The sequence below is a fragment of the Aethalodelphis obliquidens genome, unplaced genomic scaffold (genome assembly GCF_003676395.1).
Source record: "Aethalodelphis obliquidens isolate GAN/ISIS:26980383/991018 unplaced genomic scaffold, ASM367639v1 scaffold5, whole genome shotgun sequence".
Taxonomy (NCBI): Eukaryota; Metazoa; Chordata; class Mammalia; order Artiodactyla; family Delphinidae; genus Aethalodelphis; species Aethalodelphis obliquidens.
The window spans coordinates 55,452,596-55,473,825 of record NW_020837949.1 but is presented as its reverse complement, the minus strand read 5'-3'; the positions used below and the strand labels follow the sequence as shown (position 1 = coordinate 55,473,825).

The following is a 21,230-nucleotide window of genomic DNA, read 5'->3' as shown; positions in this document are numbered from 1 at the left end:
TCATAACTACTCAACTCTGCTGCTGCAGCTTGAACGCTATAGGCAACATGTAATAGTAGAATGGGTGTGGTTGTGTTCTAATAAATTTTGTTTACAAAAATAAGACCTAGGATTGAGCCGACGGGATGTAGTTCGCCAACCCCTGATTTGGTGGAAGGAACACAGTGTAGTAGAACAATCTGGGCTGGAATCCCACATCTACTACTCCTTAGTGCTAACACAAATCATTTAACCTCTCTGTACCTCAATTTTTTCATCTGTAAAAAAGGGATAAGGCCACCTACCTTGCAGAATTGTCATGATTATCTAGGTAAAGTATGTAATACAGTGCATAGCAGGTACTCAATAAACTTTATCTCCCTTCTCCTATCAGGATCTGCAAGCCATTGGAAAAGAGTTAGTCGCTGCCTTTAAAGAACTCAATACTCATTCTTTTCAAAGGACAGTGACACCTTAAGGAAAATGTCACCAACTCCATGTTCTACACCAGGAAAATATATAACTGGTAGTCTAGACTTCATCATTTATTAGGTGTCTGACCTCTGGCAAGTTAAAAACTATATATTTTTTCAACAGTCTTCTGAACCAAAGTTAATTCCACTTTCGCTATTTTTCTAGGTCACTACCATTATTAATAAAGGTCTCTTCAATGTAATTGCCCTTATAAATATTAAGTGAAAGGGACATAGAATTGAGTACAAAGCCGGAGCAGGAGACAGAATCTCACACTGGAGGTATATGGAAAACACACACACACACACACACACACACACACACACACACACACTCACACACACACCCCTATCTAAGGCAAGGAGCAAGAGGTCTTAGTCCAAAATGTTGCTAAAAATGAAGTATGGTTAAGAGATTTGGGGATTAGCTTGCCTAATTGCATATTAAATTGAAGTCAAGTGTGGCTTTAATCTTGGTGGCTTCCTGCAAGAAGTTCATGAACATCCATATTCTACAGGAAAATTTATGAGTATTAGAGAATACTACAAAAATGATCTGAGCTAAGAAAAGTCTTTTAACAAAGAAAGGAAATTCCCTGTAATATGCATTCCAGAAATAAAATTCACTTTGCTGTTTTTACAATACCTTAATATGGCAGTATTCAAAATAAAATGGCTACACAAACACAAAAATATAATGATGACAATACTAGAAAACTCATTGTGGCAGTTTGGCTGCCTGAGGTTTCTGAGCCACCAAGGAAACAGATAATCCAACAAATTCTGGCTGCTATTGGATACCTTTTATATCTATATAGCTTTCACAGTGTGGAAAAGGATGCTGCAGTTAGTAAAGAAAGAAATGAAAATAGCTGCAAAGGGCAGCAACTGACTGCCTCTTTTTGCCAAACTAGCAGATGAACACTGAAAATAGCTAGCATGAGGTACACAAGTGGAAAACAGTCCAAACATGGGATGCAACCACCGTATGAAACATCACTCTTAATTTTCTATTTCCTATTAAAACATAATTATCTGCAATGATCATAAGACTCAGAACTCTCCACTAGTAAAATTTTCAAATAGCTAAAATTTTTCTTAGGCAATATTCAGCTTTCATACACTGGTCTTTACAACTACTCAAAATGTTATGTGTTATACTTTAATTCCTTAACAACTGCTTTTCATACTTTGAATTCAGAATTTCATACAGAACTGAAAATTAACATTTCAGCCTCTAATGCTATGGTGGTGTCAGCAAAGAGTTTAATTTCAGCAACTTTGGCATATCTGGTTATTCAGCAGTGTCTGCCTTCATAATTTTTGAATACTATATTGTCCTTACTTCATAAATAATAAGTAAAAATGTTAAATTGGAAGTGTTTTATCTTGGTATTAGGAAGTCAAAGTCTTAAAGTCGATGCAGTTGAGAAAAAGATGAAATTACTTATGCCTCAAACTGAGGCTCCCTAAACTTAAATCAACTCTACATTCAATTGAAAAATAAAGATAAAAAAGACACACCACTTATAAAAGGTTAGAAATTTGTATACAAATATTCTTTTAAGAGATAATAATCAGGAGGCGGAAACAAGAAGGCGGAGTAGGACTTGAGCTCACCTTATCTCATGAAAACACTAAAATCACAACTAATTGCTGAAGCATCGGGGGAAAAAAAAGGCTGGAACCTACCTAAAAAGATATTCTACTTCCAAACACAAAGAAGCCACAATGAGATGGTAGGAGGGGCATTTTCGCAATATAATCAAATCGTGACCCATAAACCGGAAAATAACTGCATCACAGGGGTTCTCCTACAGTAGAACCTATGTCAGGCTCCCCAGCCCGGAGGTGTGGCATCAGAAGGAGGAGCCCCAGAGCATTTGGCTTTGATGGCCAGCAGGACTTGAGTACAGGAGCTCCACAGGACTGGGGGAAACATAGAGACTCTACTCTTGGAGGGCGTACACAAGGATTCACATGCACTGGGACCCAGGGCAAAGCAGTGACTCCATAGAAGCCTCGGCCAGGCCTACCTGTGTGTCTTGGAGGGTCTCCTGGGGAGGTGTGGAGTCGGCTGTAGCTCACTGGGGGGACAAGGACACTTGTGGCAGAGGCCCAAGGGAATATATACTGCTGTGAGCTCTACTGGAGGTCGGCATTTTGGCACCAAGACCTGGCCCCACGCAACAGCCTGCAGGCTCCAGTGGTGGGACACCTCAGGCCAAACAACCAACGTGGTGGAAATAGAGCCCCACCCATCAGCAGATAGGCTGCCTAAAGTCATCCTGAGTCCGCAGCTGCCTCTAAACGCACAACTTGACACAGCCCTGCCCACCAGAGGGACAGGACCCAGCTCCAACTGCCAGGGGGCAGGCACAAGTCCCTCCCACAAGGAGGGCTGCACAAGCCTCTGAACCAACCTCACCCAAGAGAGGGTAGATGCCAGAAGCAAGAGGAACTACAATCTTGCAGCCTGTGGAACGTAGACCACAAATACATAACGTTAGACAAAATGAGATGGCAGAGAAAGATGTTCCAGACCAAGAACAATATAAAACCCCAGAAGTACTAAGTGAAGTGAAGATAGGCAATCTACCTGAAAGTAAACTCAGAGTAATGACAGCAAAGATGATCCAAGATCTAGGAAAAAGAATGGAGGCACAGACTGAGAAAATACAAGAAATGTTTAACAAAGAATTATAACAACTAAATAGAGTCGAACAATACAGTAACCGAAATAAAAAACACACTAGGGGCTTCCCTGGTGGCGCAGTGGTTGAGAGTCCGCCTGCTGATGTAGGGGACACGGGTTCGTGCCCCGGTCCGGGAGGATCCCACATGCCGTGGAGCGGCTGGGCCCGTGAGCCGTGGCCGCTGAGCCTGTGCGTCCGGAGCCTGTGCTCCGCAATGGGAGAGGCCACAATGGTGAGAGGCCCGTGTACTGAAAAACAAAAACAAAAACAAAAACAAAAACAAAAAAACACACACTAGAAGGAATCAATTGAATAAATGAGGCAGAAGAATGAACAAGTGAGCTGGAAGACAGGTTGGTGGAAATCACTGATGTGGAGCAGAATAAAGAAAAAAGATCGCAAACAAATGAGGACAGTCTAAGGGACCTGTGGGACAACATTAAAAGCACCAACATTCGCACTATATAGGTCCCCAAAGGAAAAGAGACAGAGAAAGGGCCTAAGAAAATATTTAAAGAGATAACAGCCAAAAACATTCCTAACATGGGAATGGACACTCACTCAAGTCCAGGAAGCGCAGAGTCCCATACAGGATAAACCCAAGGAGGACCATGCCGAGACACATATTAATCAAGTTGTTAAAAATTAAAGACAAAGCAAAAATATTAAAAGCAACAAGGGAAAAGCAACAAATAACTTACAAAGAAATCCCCATATGGTAATCAGCTGATTTTTCAGCAGAAACTCTGCAGGCAGGCATGGAGTGATATGATATATTTAAAGTGATGAAAGGGAAAAACCTACAACCAAGAATATGCTACCCAGAGAGGCTCTCATTCAGATTTGACAGAGAAAGCAAAAGCTTTACAGACAAGCAAAAGCAGAGAGAATTTAGCACCACCAAACCAGCTTTACAACAAATGCTAAAGGAACTTCCTAGGCCAGGGGTCCCCAACCCCAAGTCCATGGACAGATACCGGGCGGCAGCCTGTTAGGAACCAGGCCACACAGCAGGAGATGAGGGGTGGGCGAGCAAGCAAAGCTTCATCTGCCACTCCCCATCGCTCACATTACCACCTGAAACACTGCTTGCGTTACCACCTGAACCAGGCCCCCCATCGCCCACATTACCGCCTGAACCATCTCCCCTCCCCCATCCGTCGAAAAACTGTCTTCCACAAAACTGGTCCCTGGTGCCAAAAAGGTTGGGGACTGCTGCTCTAGGCAGAAAAGGTCACAACTAAAAACAAGAAAGAGACACATGGGCAAGTTCATGGGTACAGGCAAACATACAGTAAAGGTAGGAAATCACCCACACACAAATATGATATCCAAACCAGCAATGCAATCATGAGGACTGTACAAATGCAGGATATTGGAAATATACTGGCAATTAAGAGACCAGCAACTTAAAACAATCTTGTACATATACAGACTACTATATCAAAAAGAAAAGATCAATGAAACTAAAAGCTGGTTCTTAAAGAAGATAAACAGAATTGATAAACCTTTAGCCAGACTCATCAAGAAAAAAGGGAGAGGGACTTTCCTGGCGGTCCAGTGGTTAAGATTCTGCGCTTCCACTCCTTGGGGCTCGGGTTCGATCCCAGGTCAGGGAAGTAAGATTCCACATGCTGTGTGATGGGGCCAAAAAAATTTTAAAAATAAATAAAAATAAAATAAAATAAATGTTTTAAAAAGGGGGAGGGCTCAAATCAATAAAATTAGAAAAGAAAAAGAAGTTACAATGGACACCACAGAAATACAAAGGAATATAAGAGACTACTACAAATCAACTATACACCAATAAAATGGACAACCTAGAGGGAAATGGACAAATTCTTAGAAAGGTACAATCTTCCAAGACTGAACCAGGAAGAAATAGAAAATATGAACAGACCAATCACAAGCACTGAAATTGAAACTGTGGTTTAAAAACTTCCAACAAAAAAAAGTCCAGGACCAGATGGCTTCACAGGCGAATTCTATAAAACATTTAGAGAAGAGCTAACACCTATCCTTCTCAAGCTCTTCCAAAAAATTGCTGAGGAAGGAACACTCCCAAACTCATTCTATGAGGCCACCATCACCCTGATACCAAAACCAAAGATATCACAAAAGAAGAAAATACAGGTCATTATCGCTGATGAACATGGATGCAATAATCCGCAACAAAATACTAGCAAACCAAAACCAACAATACATTAAAAGGATCATACACCATGATCCGGCAGATATATCTCAGGGATGTTTGGATTTTTCAATATCTGCAAATCAATCAATGTAATATACCACATTAACAACTGAAAAATAAAAACCATGTGATCGCCTCATTGGATGCAGAAAAAGCTTTTGACAAAATTCAACACCCATTTATAATTAAAAAAACTCTCCAGAAAGTGGGCACAGAGGGAACCTACCTCAAAATAAAAAAGGCAATATATATGACAAACCCACAGCTAACATCATACTCAATGATAAAAGCTGAAAGCATTTCCTCTAAGATCAGGAACAAGACAAGGTTGCCCACTCTTGCCACTTTTATTCAACATAATTTCGGAAGTCCTAGCCATGGCAATCAGAGAAGAAAAAGAAATAGAAGGAATTCCAAATGGAAAAGAAGAAGTAAAACTGTCACTGTTTGCAGAAGACATGATACTATACATAGAAAATTCTAAAGAGACTACCAGAAAACTACTAGAGCTTATCAGTGAATCTGGTAAAGTTGCAGGATGCAAAATTAATACATAGAAACCTCTTGCATTTCTGTACACTAACAATGAAAGAACAGAAAGAGAACTTAAGGAAACAATCCCACTTACCATTGCATCAAAAAGAATAAAATACTTAGGAATACATATACATAAGAAGACAGAAGATGTCTACTCTGAAAACTATAAGCTGCTGATGAAAGAAATCAAAGATACACAAACAGATGAAAAGACATATGATGTTCTTGGACTGGAAGAATCAACATTGTCAAAATGACTATAATATCCAAGGTAATCTACAGATTCAATGCAATCTCTATTAAATTACCAGTGGCATTTTTCACAGAACTAGAAGAAAAAAAATTTAAATGTGTATGGAACCACAAAAGACCCCAAATAGCCAAAGCAATCCTCAGAAAGAAAAACAGAGCTGGAGGAATCAGTCTCCCTGACTACGGACTATAACACAAAGGTGCAGTGATCAAAACAGTATGGTACTGGCACAAAAACAGAAATATACATCAATGGAACAGGACAGAAAGCCCAGAAATAAACCCACGCACCTACAGTCAATTAATCTATGACAAAGGAGATGAGAATATACAATGGAGAAAAAACATCGTTCTCAAAGGTGAAAAACTGAAACCATTTCCACTAAGATCAGGAACAAGAGAATGTTGCTCACTCTTATGACTATTATTCAACATAGTTTTGGAAGTTTTAGCCACAGCAGTGAGAAGAAAAAGAAATAAAAGGAAACCAAATTGGAAAAGAAGTAAAGCTGTCACTGTTTGCAGATGACATGATACTACACATAGAGAATCCTAAAGATGCCATCAGAAAATACAATGGAGAAAAGACAGTCTCTTCAATAAGTGGTACTGGGAAAACTGGACAGCTACATGTAAAAGAATGAAATTAGAACACTCCCTAACATCATACACAAAAATGAACTCAAAATGGATTATAGAGACCTAAATGTAAGACTGGACACTATAAAACTCTAAAGGAAAACATAGGAAGAACACTCTTTGACATAAATCACAGCAAGATCTTTTTTGATCTGCCTTCTAGAGTAATGGAAATAAAAACAAAACTAAACAAATGGGACCTAATGAAATTTAAAAGCTTTTGCACAGAAAAGGAAACCATAAACATGACAAAAAGACAACCCTCAAAATGGGAGAAAATATTTGCAAATGAATCAATGGACAGAGGATTAACCTCCAAAATACATAAACAGCTCATGTAGCTCAATATTAGAAAAATAACCCAATCCAAAAATGGGCAGAAGACCTAAATAGACATTTCTCCAAAGAAGACATACAGATGGCCGAGAAGCACATGAAAAGCTGCTCAACATCACTAATTATTTGAGAAATGCAAATCAAAACCTCAATGAGGTATCACCTCACACCAGTTAGAATGGGCATCATTAGAAAATCTACAAACAACAAATGCTAGAAAGGGTGTGGAGAAAAGGGAACCCTCTTGCACTGTTGGTGGGAATGTAAATTTATACAGCCACTACGGAGAACAGTATAGATGTTCCTTAAGAAACTAAAAATAGAATTACCATATGACTCAGCAATCCCACTGCTGGGCATATACCCAGAGAAAACCATAATTCAAAAAGACATGCACCCCAATGTTCACTGCAGCACTATTTACAATAGCCAGGTCATGGAAGCAACCTAAATGCCCATCGGCAGACGAATGGATAAAGAAGATGTGGTACATATATACAATGGAATATTACTCAGACATAAAAAGGAATGAAATTGGGTCACTTGTAGAGACATAGATACATCCAGAGATGTATGAAAGAGAAAGAGAAAAACAAATATCGTATATTAACACATATATGTAGAACCTAGAAAAATGGTACAGATGAATCAGTTTGCAGGGCAGAAATTGAGACACAGATGTAGAGAACAAACGTATGGACACCAAGGGGGGAAAGCGGAGGGTGGTGGTGGTGGTGTTGTGATGAATTGGGAGATTGGGATTGACATGTATACACCAACGTGTATAAAATGGATGACTAATAAGAACCTGCTGTATAAAAAAATAAATAAAATTAAATTTTAAAAAAAGTCTACAATGAATGCTGAAGAGGGTGTGCAGAAAAGGGAGACATCCTACACTGGTGTTGGGAATGTAAACTGGTACAGCCACTGTGGAGAACAGTATGGAGGTTCCTTAAAAAACTAAAAACAGAACTACCATATGATCCAGTCATCCCACTTCTGAGCATATATTCAGAGAAAACGCTGTTCAAAAATATACATGCACCTCAATGTTTATTGCAGCACTATTTACAATAGCCAAGACATGGAAGCAACCTAAATGTCCATTGACAGAAATGGATAAAGAAGATGTGGTACACATATACAATGGAATATTACTCAGCCATCAAGAAGAATGAAATAATACCATCTGCAGCAACATGGATGGACCTAGAGATTATCATACCAAGTGAAGTAAGTCAGGCAGAGAAAGTATCTATGATATCACTTATATGTGGAATCTAAACAAATGATAGAAATGAACTTATTTACAAAACAGAAACATACTCACAGACTTTGAAAACAAACTTATGTTTACCAAAGGGGAAAAGTTGGGGGGGGAGATAAATTAGGAGTTTGGGATTAACAGATACACAATACTATATATAAAATAGATAATAAACAAGCACCTACTGTATAGCACAGGAAACTCTACTCAATATTCTGTAATAACCTATACGGGAAAGGAATCTGAAAAAGAATGGATATATGTATAACTGAACCACTTCGCTGTACACCTGACACTATCACAACATTGTAAATCAATTATACCCCAATATCAAATAAAAATTAAATTAAGAAAGGTTGACATCAACAGACTAAAAAAAAAACAAACTCACATGATCATACCAATAGATGCAGAAAAAGCATTCGACAAAATCCAACACCCATTCATGATTTTGAAAACTCCAGATAAAGAAGGAATAGAGGGGAACTATCTCAACTTGATAAAGAGGTAACATCAAACTTAAAGGTGAGAAACCCAAAGCTTTTCCACTAAGAACAGATACAAGGCAAGGATGACCCTCTCACTATTCCTTTTCAATATCACACTGGAGGTTATAGACAATGCAATAAGATGACAAAAGGAAACAAATAGTATACAGATTGGGAAGGAAAAAGTAAAACTGCCTTTGTTTGTAGATGACATGATCATCTATGCAGAAAGTCCAAAAGAATGGACAAAAACTGAACAGTGATACTTCATTGCTCTGCAATACAAGTGAAATTGTAAGTAAAAACACAATACTATATACATAACCATCTATAAAACGAAATGCTTAGGTATAAATCTAACAAAATATATGCAAGATCTATATTAAAAAAACTACAAAACTCTGATGAATGAAATCAAGGAAGAACTTAAAAATAGTGAGATATTCCCCATTCATAGTTAGGAAAGCTCAGTATTGTCAAGATGTCAATTATTCCCAAATTGATCTACAGACTCAATATAATCCCAATCAAAATTCCAGCAAGTTACTTTGTGAATATTGACAAACTGATTCTACAGCTTCTCTGGAGAGAAAATAGACCCAAAATAGTCAACACAATACTGAAGCAGAAGAACAAAGTTGAAAGATTAATGCTACCCGATTTGAAGACTTCCTGTAAAGCTAGAATAATCAAGACAGTGTGGTACTGGTGAAAGAATAGACAAATATGTCAACAAAACAGAACAGAAAGCCCAGAAACAGACCCACATAAATAAGTTAAATGATCTTTGACAAGGAGCAAAGGCAATACAATGGAGCAAAAATAGTCTCTTCAACATATGGTGCTGGAATAACTAGACATCCACATGCAAAAAAAAACCCCACGGGGACTTCCCTCGCGGCCCAGTGGTTAAGACTCCATGCTCCCAATGCAGGGGGCCCGGGTTTGATCCCTGGTTGGGGAACTAGATCCTGTGTGCCACAACTAAAAGACCCCACATGCCGCAATGAAGACTCCGCATTCGGCAACGAAGATCCTGCGTGCCATGACTAAGACTCAGTGCAGCTAGCTAGCTAGCTAAATAAACAAATAAATAAATAAATAAAATAATAAAAGAAAAAGAAACCCCCCCCACAAATCTAGAACCTTGCACCCTTCACAAAAATTAACTCAAACTGGATCACAGAGCTAAATTTAATTAACTCAAAATGGATTACAGAGCTAAATTTAAACTCAAAAACATAAAACTTCCAGAAGATAACAGGATAAAACCTAGATGATGTTGAGGATAGCAATGACTTTTTAGATGCAACATCAAAGGCATGAGCCATGAAAGAAATAATGGATAAGCAAGAGTTCATTAAAATTAAAACCTTCTGCTCTGTGAAAAGCAACATTAAGAAAATGAGAAGACAAGCCAGACTGGGAGAAAATATCTGCAGAAGACACATATGGTGAATTGTTATCCTAAATACACAAAGAACTCTTAAAACTCAACAATAAAAACAATCTGATTTTTAAAATGGGCTAAAGATCTTAACAGCCACCTCACCAAAGAAGATATACAGGTGGCAGATGAGTACATTTATATTCCACATCATATGTCATGAGGGAATACAAATTAGAATGAGATACATACCTATTAGAATGGCCAAAATCTGGAACACTGACAACATCAAAGGCTGACAAGGATACAGAACAAGAGGAACTCTCATTCATTACTGGTGGGAATGCAAAATGGTACCATCACTGTGGAAGACAGTGTGGTGGTTTTTTACAAATGTAAATATATTCTTACCATAATCCAGTAATCACACTCCTTGGTATCTACCCAAAGGTGTTGAAAACTTACATCCACACAAAAACCTACACACTGCTATTTATAGCAGCTGTATTTCTAATTGCCAAAACTTGGAAGCAAATAAGATGCCCTTCAGTAGATAAATGAATAAATTAACTGTGGTACATCCAGACAATGGAATAGTATTCAGCACTATAAAGAAATGAGCTATCAAGTCATGAAAACACATAGAGGAACCCTAATTGCACATTACTAAGTAAGAGAAGCCAACGTGAAAAGGCTACAGACTACAAGATTCCAACTATATGACCTTCTGGGAAAGATAAAACTATCCACAGGTTTAAAAAGATGATTAACAGTGTTAGGGGCAGGGGAAGGATGAATAGAGGGAGCACAGAAAATTTTTAGGGTATTGGAAGTACTCTGTATATTATAATAATGGATATAAATCGTTATACATTTGTCCAAACCTACAGAATATAAAACACCAAGAGTGAACCCAAAGGTAAACTATGGACTTTGAGTGATTTGTCGTGCTGATGTAGGTTCACCAACTCAACAAATGTACCATTTTAGTGAGTAATATTGATAACAGAGGAGGCCACGCATGTGTGGGCATAGGGGATAGATAGGAAGTCTCTGTATCTTTCTTTCAATTTTGCTGTGAACCTAAAAAGCACTTTAAAAAATTCTTTAAAAAAAGAGACTTGAATCCTAATCTTTATGTTAATCTCTTGGCATTTGCTTCCTTGACAATACAATGAACATGAATTATTGTGAAAAATAAAACTGTAAGTGAAGTATTTAGCACAGTAGCTAATACAGAAGGCATCTTATAAATCTGTGTACTTTCCCCTGTGTATGTGTGTGTTTTCCCCCCAGAAGCCTTTTTATCCTTAATTATTGGTTCATAGCTTTAGGACAGTTGAAAGGGGGAGAAATCTAACCACCAGATAAGTTATGAATGACTATCCAAATCTAAGCTGTGAGACAACTTCCAAGTAGTATCTTATCATTACCTCCTTGTAATTCATTTCTGAATAGTCCTGGAAATGAAAGTTACTTAAGCTAAACCAATACACGTGAATTAAATCAAACAGAAAAGACAAAGAAATATATGCAAAGCACACACTAAAATTTTAAATAGGATAAATCTGTGTTAGCCTTTTATGACCACTAAGTTAAGGAATCTGAATAACATTAAATGAGATTTCTAAAATTTATAGGGAACTCATGGAACAATCAATCCAAACCCACATTCACTTCTGGTATGTTTGTGTGATATAGTTTCTATAATGAAGGGATGTTTTACCTCACTTGAAAAATGTTAGTTCATTTTAAACAAAAATTTTCACACTTATAAACAATGACAAATATGCTTATGATATTACTCAATATTGTTAAAAAGGTTGATTTCCCACTGTCAAGATTCTAATTTTAATTCATGGTGTTCTGCCCACTGGATATTCAACACTAAGAGGAAATAAATTATTTTTATACAAACTAATGTTCTCTCAAGGTCTTCCTATTAAGAGATGACCTTAAAACAAAACTTCATGATGATTCTTACAATTTACGTTATTAATTTAAGAAACCTCAGGAAAAAATTTTAAAATTAGAAAGGATGATTCTGTCAAAAAGGAAAGAAGATATGAAAAAAAAATTAGAAATTATAACACTGAAAAGTACATGAATACATAAAATCTATGACTTTAAACAGTATGTTATAAATATACATCACTAGTATTAGAATTATACTAGCACATAAAGGATTCTTTTAATAATATTATAGTTTTTTCATTTACTGTGTTCAGTATAAGTCATAAGTATGAGATTGTATGGTCTTTCTAATTTCTGAAACTGTGTGTGCATGTCAAAAACTGAATCAAATTCCAATTTTAGGAGTTTTAAGCTTTGTTACATTTACAGATAAACATCTAATCTCTGGGTACTGGAAAGTTATTAGCACCACCTATTACAGAGAATAATATCAAGAGAAGTGGAAAGAACAAAAGAAGGGAAGCTGCCAATTTTCTTCTGATGTCACAGTCTTTTTATTCACAATAAACTATTTGAAGATCATCAACAGGGACAAGGATGAGTGACTGATTAACCTCTGATGTCACCATCTTACTTGAATAGTGAAGTGAGAGAGAAACCCAGGGGGTAATAACAATGCTTGGAGCTTTACTTAACTCCATCATTCTCTAGACACAAGTGAGATAAATGAAAGCATCACTGTTATTCTATTCCACAAATATAAAATGGATTCCTTCAAGAAAATTTCATTTTCAGTTCCTTGTATGGAACTCACAAACTAATTTTAGAAATAATTTTGAATGGGTTCATTTCCTTTCTGGACCATATGTAAAGATGGTTATTACAATGCATGAAAATTTATAAACTAAGTGTTCATAACTCAAGAAACAACAGAATTACAGTCCCCTCAAAAAAAAGAAAAAACATTAGAAATATCTATAATGCAATAAATGAGTTACACTACAAAATAAAATCATAAAGAGTTTTAAGTTCTAAAAAGTTTTTTCAGTATCTCTTACAAACTAGTCAAGTAAAAAGAGTATTTTTAAATTTTCAATTTAAGGGGACAGCATACTTCTAGTACATTTTGAAATATATGGAAGAAAATTATTCTAATACTAAAACAAACAAGTACTTCAATTACTTTCAAATTTTAAATACCGAAAAAACTATGAACAAATGTTTCTCTGTTTAGGTTCCAATTAAGTCAATTATGGTAAATCCACTCAACAGAATGCTAGAATACAATCATTAAAATCATTTTTACAACTTTATGTGGAAAAATGTTTTTACAATAAATAAATAAGGTTATGTATACTATCATCACAGCGAACTAAAAAATATGCATCCATAGAAAAAAGACTAAGGAAATATATACTACACTGCTAACTCTGAATGATAGAACCATGCCAACTGTATTTGGAATTCTTCCTCTATTCTTTTTGGCATTAAAAAAAAGTATTTAAAAATAGATCTAATAATAATGGACATAAAGGGAGAAATTGACAAGAATACAGTAATAGTAGGATTTTAACACCCCACCTACCATCAATGGACAGATTTTGCAGACAAAAAATCAGTAAGGAAACAGTGGCATTAACTGACATATTAGAGCAGTTGTAGTTAACAGGTATCTACAGAACATTCCAACCCAAAACAGCAAAATACATATTCATTTCAAGTTTACATGGAATGTTCTCCAGGATAGGTCACATGCTAGGCCACAAAACAAGTCTCAACAAATTTAAAAGGACAGAAATTATATCAAGCATCTTTTCTCACCTCAACAGTAAGAAACTAGAAGTCAATTACAGGAAGAAAAATGGGAAAAACAAAAATACATAGAGACTAAACAACATGCTTCCACAAAACCAACGGGTGAATGAAGAAATCAAAAAGAAAATAGAAAAACACCTTGAGACAAATAAAGATTAAAACACAACTTTCCAAAATTTATGGGATATAGCAAAAGCAGTTCTAAGAGAGAAGTTTAGAGCAATATAGGTACCTCAAGAAACAAGAAAAATCTCGAATACACAACCTAAACTACCATTTAAAGGAATTAGAAAAAGAACAAAGTTGAAAGTCATCAGAAGTCAGGAAACAATAAAGATCAGAGAGGAAATAAATAAAAGAGAGGATCCCCTCCCACCCCCAAAAAAGAAAAGATCAATGAAACCAGGAGCTGGTTTTTTTTAAAAGATAAACAAAATTGATAAGCCTTTAGCCAGGCTCATTAAGAAAAAAAGAGAAAGGACCCAAATAACAAAATAAGAAGTGAAAGAGGAGAAATTACAACCAATGTCACAGAAATATAAACAATCATAATAGAATACTATGAACAGTTACATGCCCAAAAATTCAACAACGTAGAAGAAATGGATAAATTCCTAGAAACGTACTATCTTCCAAAATTGAATCATAAAGAAATAGATAATATGAATAGACTGATTACTAGTATTAAAACTGAATCAGTAATCAAAAAACTCCCAAAAAACAAAAGTCCAGGACCGGACACCTTCACAGGGGAATTCTACCAAACAGGTAAAGAAGAGTTAATACTTATCCTTCTCAAATTATTCCAAAAAACTAAAGAGATCACACTCCCAAATCCATTCTATGAGGCCACCACTACCAAGATACCAAAACCAGGCAAAGACACCATGAAATAGAAAATTACTTCAGTATCCTTGATGTATACAGGCACAAAAATCCTAAACAAAATATTAGCAAACCAAATTTAACAACATATAAAAAGGATCATAAACCATGGTCAAGTGGGATTTATTCCAGGGACGCAAGGATGGTTCAGTATCTGCAAATCAAACAATAAGGTACACCACATTAACAAAACAAAGAATAAAAATCATATGATCATCTCAACAGATGCAGAAAAAGCTCTTGACAAAATTCAACACCGATTCATAATAAAAACCTTCAACAAAGTTGGTATAGAGGGAACATATCTCAACATAGTAAAGGCCATTTATGACAAACCCACAGCTAACGCATACTCAACGGTGAAAGAGAAAGCAAGAAAACAATCCCAGTTACAATTGCGTCAAAAAGAATGAAAAACCTAGAGATAAACTCATCAAACACATGAAAGACCTACACCTCTGAAAACTGTAAGACATTCATAAAGGAAACCGAAAATGATACAAATAAATGGAAAGATATTCCACACTCATGGATTGGAAGGACTAATATTGCTTAAATGTCCATAAACCCAAAGCAATCAACAGATTCAAAGCAATCCTTATCAAAACACCCATGACAATTTTCACAGAACTAGAATATTCCTGAAATTTATAAAGAATCACGAAAGACCCCAAATAGTCAAAGTAATCTTGAGAAAAAAGAACAAAGCTGGAGGTATCACACTCCTGAACTTCAGAATATGCTACAAAGCTACAGTAATCAAAACAGTATGGTAGTGGCACAAAATCAGACATAGATCAATGGAAAAGAATAGAGAGCCCAGAAAGAAACTCATGCACTTATTGTCAATTAATCTACAACAAAGGAGGCAAGAATATACAACAGGGAAAAAACAGTCTCTTCAATAAGTAGTGTTGGGAAAACTGGAGAGCTAAAAGAATGAAATTAGAACATTTTATCACACCATATACAAAATAACTCAAAATGGATTAAAGACCTGTAACTATAACCTAGAAGAAACTTAAAAGAGAATAGGGAGTATACTCTTTGACATAAATCTTAGCCATATTTTTTTGGATTTGTCTTCTCAGGCAAGAGAAAAAAAGGCAAAAATAAACAAATGAGACCTAATTAAACTTAAAAATTTCTGCACAGCAAGGGAAACCATCAACAAAACGAAAAGACTACCTACTGAATAGGAGAATGTATTTGCAAACGATATGTCTGATAAGGGGTTAATGTCCAAAATATACAAATAGCTAATATAACTCAATATTTAAAAAGCAACAACCCAATTAAAGAATGGGCAGAAGACCTCAATAGATGTTTTTCAAAAGAAGACAAACAGATGGCCAACAGGCATATGAAAAGATCCTCAATGTCACTAATCATCAGGGAAATGCAAATCAAAACTACAATGAGATATCATCTCACACATGTCAGAATAGTTATCATCAAAAAGACAACAAATAATAAATGCTGGTGAGGATGTGGAGAAAGGGACACTTAGTTCACTGCTGGTGGGAATGTAAACTGGTACAGCCACTATGGAAAACAGCATGGCAGTTCTTCAAAAGACTAAATATAGACCCATATGATCCAACAATTCTATTCTTGGGTATATATCCAAAGAAAATGAAAACACTAATTTCAAAAGATATATACACTTCAATATCGTAGCAGCATTATTTACAATAGCCAAGATATGGAAGCAACCAAAGTGTCCATCAACACATGAATGGATAAAGAAGATGTGGTAATGAATATATAATGGAATATTAGTCATAAAAAAGAATGAAATTTTGCCATTTGCAACAATGTGGATAGACTTGGAGGGTATTATGCTCAGTGAAGTAAGTCAGAGAAGGATAAATACTGTATGTTTTCACTTATATGTGGAATCTAAAAATTAAAACAAACAAATGCATATAACAAACCAGAAACACACTCATGAATACAGAGAAGAAACTATTGGTTGCCATAGGGTGGAACGGCAAGATAGAGAAAGGGGATTAAGAGGTGCAAACTATTAGGTATAAAATAAATAAGATGCAAGGGTGTAATGTACAGTACAGGGAATATAACCAATATTTTATAATAACCTTAAATAGATTATAATCCATAAAATACCAAATCATTATATTGTATACTTGAAATTGTAAATCAACTATACTTCAACAACAAAAAAAAACTAGATCTAATTATGGGTGTGGTGTTTGAAAGTAATAATACACAGGATTCAAGATTTAGATTATATATTATGTAATTATAAGTTAATAATTTATAGTTATATATAAATTATTATAAAATATAAATTCTATTTACAGTTAGTGTCAAAAATATACTTACCACTAAAGTGAACAGATGTGTAAGACTTCTATGCTGAAACAAACATTGTCAGGATTAAAGAAGGTCTAAATAAATGGGCAAAGGGAGAAAAAAAATAGATGAGGAAGATTAAGAGGTACAAACTTCCAGTTGCTAAATAAATGAATCACTGATATGAAATGTACAGTGTGGGGAATATAGTCAATAACTATGTAATATCTTTGTATGATGACATATCATAATTAGACCTATCACGGTGATCAGTTTGAAAGGTATAGAAATTTCGAATCACTATGTTGTGTAACAGGAAGTAGCACAGTGTTGTAGGTCAATCATTCTTCTAGAACAAACTCACAGAAAAAGAGATCAGATTTGTGATTACGGGGGTGGGGGGGTGGGAAGGGGGAGACTGGATGAAGGCACTCAAAATGTACAAACTTCTAGCTATAAGATAAGAACTAGGGATGTAATGTACAACATGATAAATATAATCAACACTGCTGTATGTTATAGATGAAAGTTGTTAAGAGTAAATTCTAAGAGTTCTCATCACAAGAAAACAATGTTTCCTATTTCTTTAATTCTGTGTCTACATGAGATGATGGTTGTTTACTAAACTTACTGTGATAACCACTTTATGAGGTATGTAAATCAAATCTGTACGCTGTACACCTTAAACTTATACAGTGTTGTATGTCAATTATATCTCAATAAAAGTGGAAGAAAGAGGGGCTTCCCTGGTGGCGCAGTGGTTGAGAGTCTGCCTGCCGATGCAGGGGACATGGGTTCGTGCCCTGGTCTGGGAAGATCCCACATGCCGCGGCGCGGCTAGGCCTGTGAGCCATGGCCGCTGAGCCTGCGCATCCGGAGCCTGTGCTCTGCAACGGGAGAGGCCACAACAGTGAGAGGCCTGCGTACCACAGCAAAAACAAAAAGTGGAAGAAAGAAAGGAATGGAGGGAGGGAGGAAGGCAGAAAGGGAGAGAATGAGAGGGAGAAAGAAAGAGAGAAAGAATGAGAGAGAGAGACAGAGAGGGAGAGAGGGAGGAAGGAAGAAAGGGGTAGATAAACTATGTTCATAGATTGGAAGGCTAAATACAAAACTGCAGAAACCAAAGAATATCCTTACCAATCTTGAAAAAGGGGATGGTCAGACAATTTCATTACCTGATTTCAAGATGGTATGATACTAACCATAAGGTTTAACAAATAGATTAATGCAACAGAATAAAGTCCTCAGAAATAGACTCACACTTCAACAGCATTAAGGTGCTAGGACAATTCAATGGGGGAAAGTTACGTCCTTTCATCAAATGACACCATGGATAATGGATATCCATATGGAAAAAACTGAACCTTGACCCCTATCTCAGACAACACGTAAAAATGGATGCCAGACCTAAGTGTAAAAGCTAAACTCACGAGTTCAGTATCCAGAATGCATTAAGAACTTTTACAAAATGATATGAACCAAAAACCAAAAGGATACAGTGATAGACTGCAATACTGTCCCCAATTATTCACTTCTCTCCCTACAGGAGGACTATATTTCCTTGCCCACTTATACCAGTGTTGGCCATTTGACTTGCTTTGGCCAATGAAATACGAGTAAACGTAAAGCATGTCATTTCTGAACCAAAGCTTTAAGACCCATCATGTGGTTTCTACCACTGCTCTTTTTTGCCACAAGACCCAAGCAGCAGCTTCTCCTTCAGCTTGGGTCCCAGAATGAAGACTTGGAGCAAATCTGAAGCATATCAGCAACTCACATGTAACTGAACAAAAAACAAATTTTTAAGAAGGAACCAAGAGGGCGGAGTAGAAGGACGTGCTCTCACTCCCTCTTGAGAGAACAACCGATTCACAACTAGCCGCTGAACAATCATCGACAGGAAGACACTGGAACTCACCAAAAAAGATACCCCACATCCAAAGACAAAGGAGAAGCCACAATGAGACGGTAGGAGGGGCACAATCACAGTAAAATCAAATCCCATAACTGCTGGGTGGGTGACTCACAGACTGGAAAACACTTATACCACAGAAGTCCACCCACTGGAGTGAAGGTTCTGAGCCCCACGTCAGGCTTCCCAACCTGGGGATCTGGCAACAGGAGGAGAAATTCCTAGAGGATCAGACTTTGAAGACTACTGGGATTTGATGGCAGGACTTTGACAGGACTGGGGGAAACAGAGACTCCACTTTTGGAGGGGACACACACAAAGTAGTGTATGCATCGGGACCCAGGGAAAGGAGCAGTGATCCCAGGGGAGACTAAACGAGACCTACCTGCTAGTGTTGGAGGGTCTCCTACAGAGGCAGGGGGTGGCTGTGGCTCACCATGGGGACAAGGACACAGGCAGAAGAAGTTCTGGGAAGTACTCCTTGGCGTGAGCCCTCCCAGAGTCTCTCATTTCCCCCACCAAAGAGCCCAGGTAAGCTCCAGAGTTGGGTTGCCTCAGGCCAAACAACCAACAGGGAGGGAACCCAGCCCCACCCATCAGCAGTCAAGAGGATTAAAGTTTTACTGAGCTCTGCCCACCAGAGCAACAGTCTGCACTACCCACCACCAGTCCCTCCCATCAAGCCTCTTAGATGGCCTCATCCACCAGAGGGCAGAGAGCAGAAGCAAGAAGAACTACACTCCTGCAGCCTGCAGAACAAAAACCACATTCACAGAAAGACAGACAAGATGAAAAGGCAGTGGGCTATGTACCAGATGAAGGAACAAGATAAAACCCCAGAAAAACAACTAAACGAAGTGGAGATAGGCAACCTTCCCGAAAAAGAATTCAGAGTAATGATAATGAAGATGATCCAGGACCTCGGAAAAACAACGGAGGGAAAGACCAAGAAGATACAACAAATGTTTAACAAAGACCTAGAAGAATTAAAGAACAAACTAACAGAGATGAACAATACAGTAACTGAAAACTACACTAGAAGCGGGCTTCCCTGGTGGTGCAGTGGTTGAGAGTCCGCTAGCCGATGCAGGGGACACAGGTTCATGCCCCGGTCTGGGAAGATCCCATATGCCGTAGAGCGGCTGGGCCCGTGAGCCATGGTCGCTGAGCCTGCACGTCCCGAGCCTTTGCTCCGCAACGGGAGAGACCACAGCAGTGAGAGGCCCGCGTACCGCAAAAACAAAAACTACACTAAAGCAATCAATAGCAGAATAAGTGAGGCAGAAGAAGAATAAGCGACCTGGAAGACAGAATGGTGGAATTCACAGCTGCGGAACAGAATAAAGAAAAAAGAATGACAAGAAGTGAAGGCAGTCTAAGAGACCTCCGGGACAACATTAAATGCAACAACATCACATTATAGGGGTCCGAGAAGGAGAAGAGAGAGAGAAAGGACCAGAGAAAATATTTAAAGAGATTATAGTCAAAAAGTTCCCTAACATAGGAAAGGAAATAGCCACCCAAGTCCAGGAAGCACAGTGAGTCCCATACAAGATAAAACCAAGGAGAAACACGCCGAGACACACAGTAATCAAATTGCCAAAGATTAAAGACAAAGAAAAATTATTGAAAGCAGCAAGGGAAAAACAAAAAATAATATGCAAGGGAACTCCCATAAGGTTAACAGCTGATATCTCAGCAGAAACTCTACAAGCCAGAAGGGAGTGGCATGATATACTTAAAGTGAAGAAAGGGAAGAACCTACAACAAAATTACTCTACCCGGCAAGGATATCATTCAGATTCGATAGAGAAATCAAAAGCTTTACAGACAAGCAAAGGCTAAGAGAATTCAGCACCACCAGACCAGCTAGCTCTACAACAAATGCTAAAGGAATTTCTCTAAGTGGGAAACAAAAGAGAAGAAAAGTATCTACAAAAACAAACCCAAAACAATTAAGAAAATGGTCATATGAACATACATATCGATAATTACCTTAAACGTGAATGGATTAAATGCTCCAACCAAAAGTCACAGGCTTGCTGAGTGGATACAAAAACAAGACCCATATATATGCTGTCTACAAAAGACCCACTTCAGACCTAGGGACACATTCAGACTGAAAGTGAGGGGA

At 37.3% G+C, this 21,230-nt stretch overlaps 1 protein-coding gene across 6 annotated transcripts in view; it reads right to left on the bottom strand.

Moving 5' to 3' along the window:
* The window catches only part of ANKIB1 (ankyrin repeat and IBR domain containing 1), a 158,722-nt gene that overhangs the window by 96,857 nt on the left and 40,635 nt on the right, over positions 1-21,230 (bottom strand). Inside the window, exon 2 of one of the 6 annotated variants that reach the window (XM_027102429.1) lies at positions 17,215-17,279. The exons of the other annotated variants lie outside the window; for them this stretch is intronic. The gene's annotated coding sequence lies outside the window, so the exon portion shown is untranslated. The remainder of the gene's footprint in view (positions 1-17,214; positions 17,280-21,230) is intronic. 6 annotated transcript variants of the gene reach the window in all.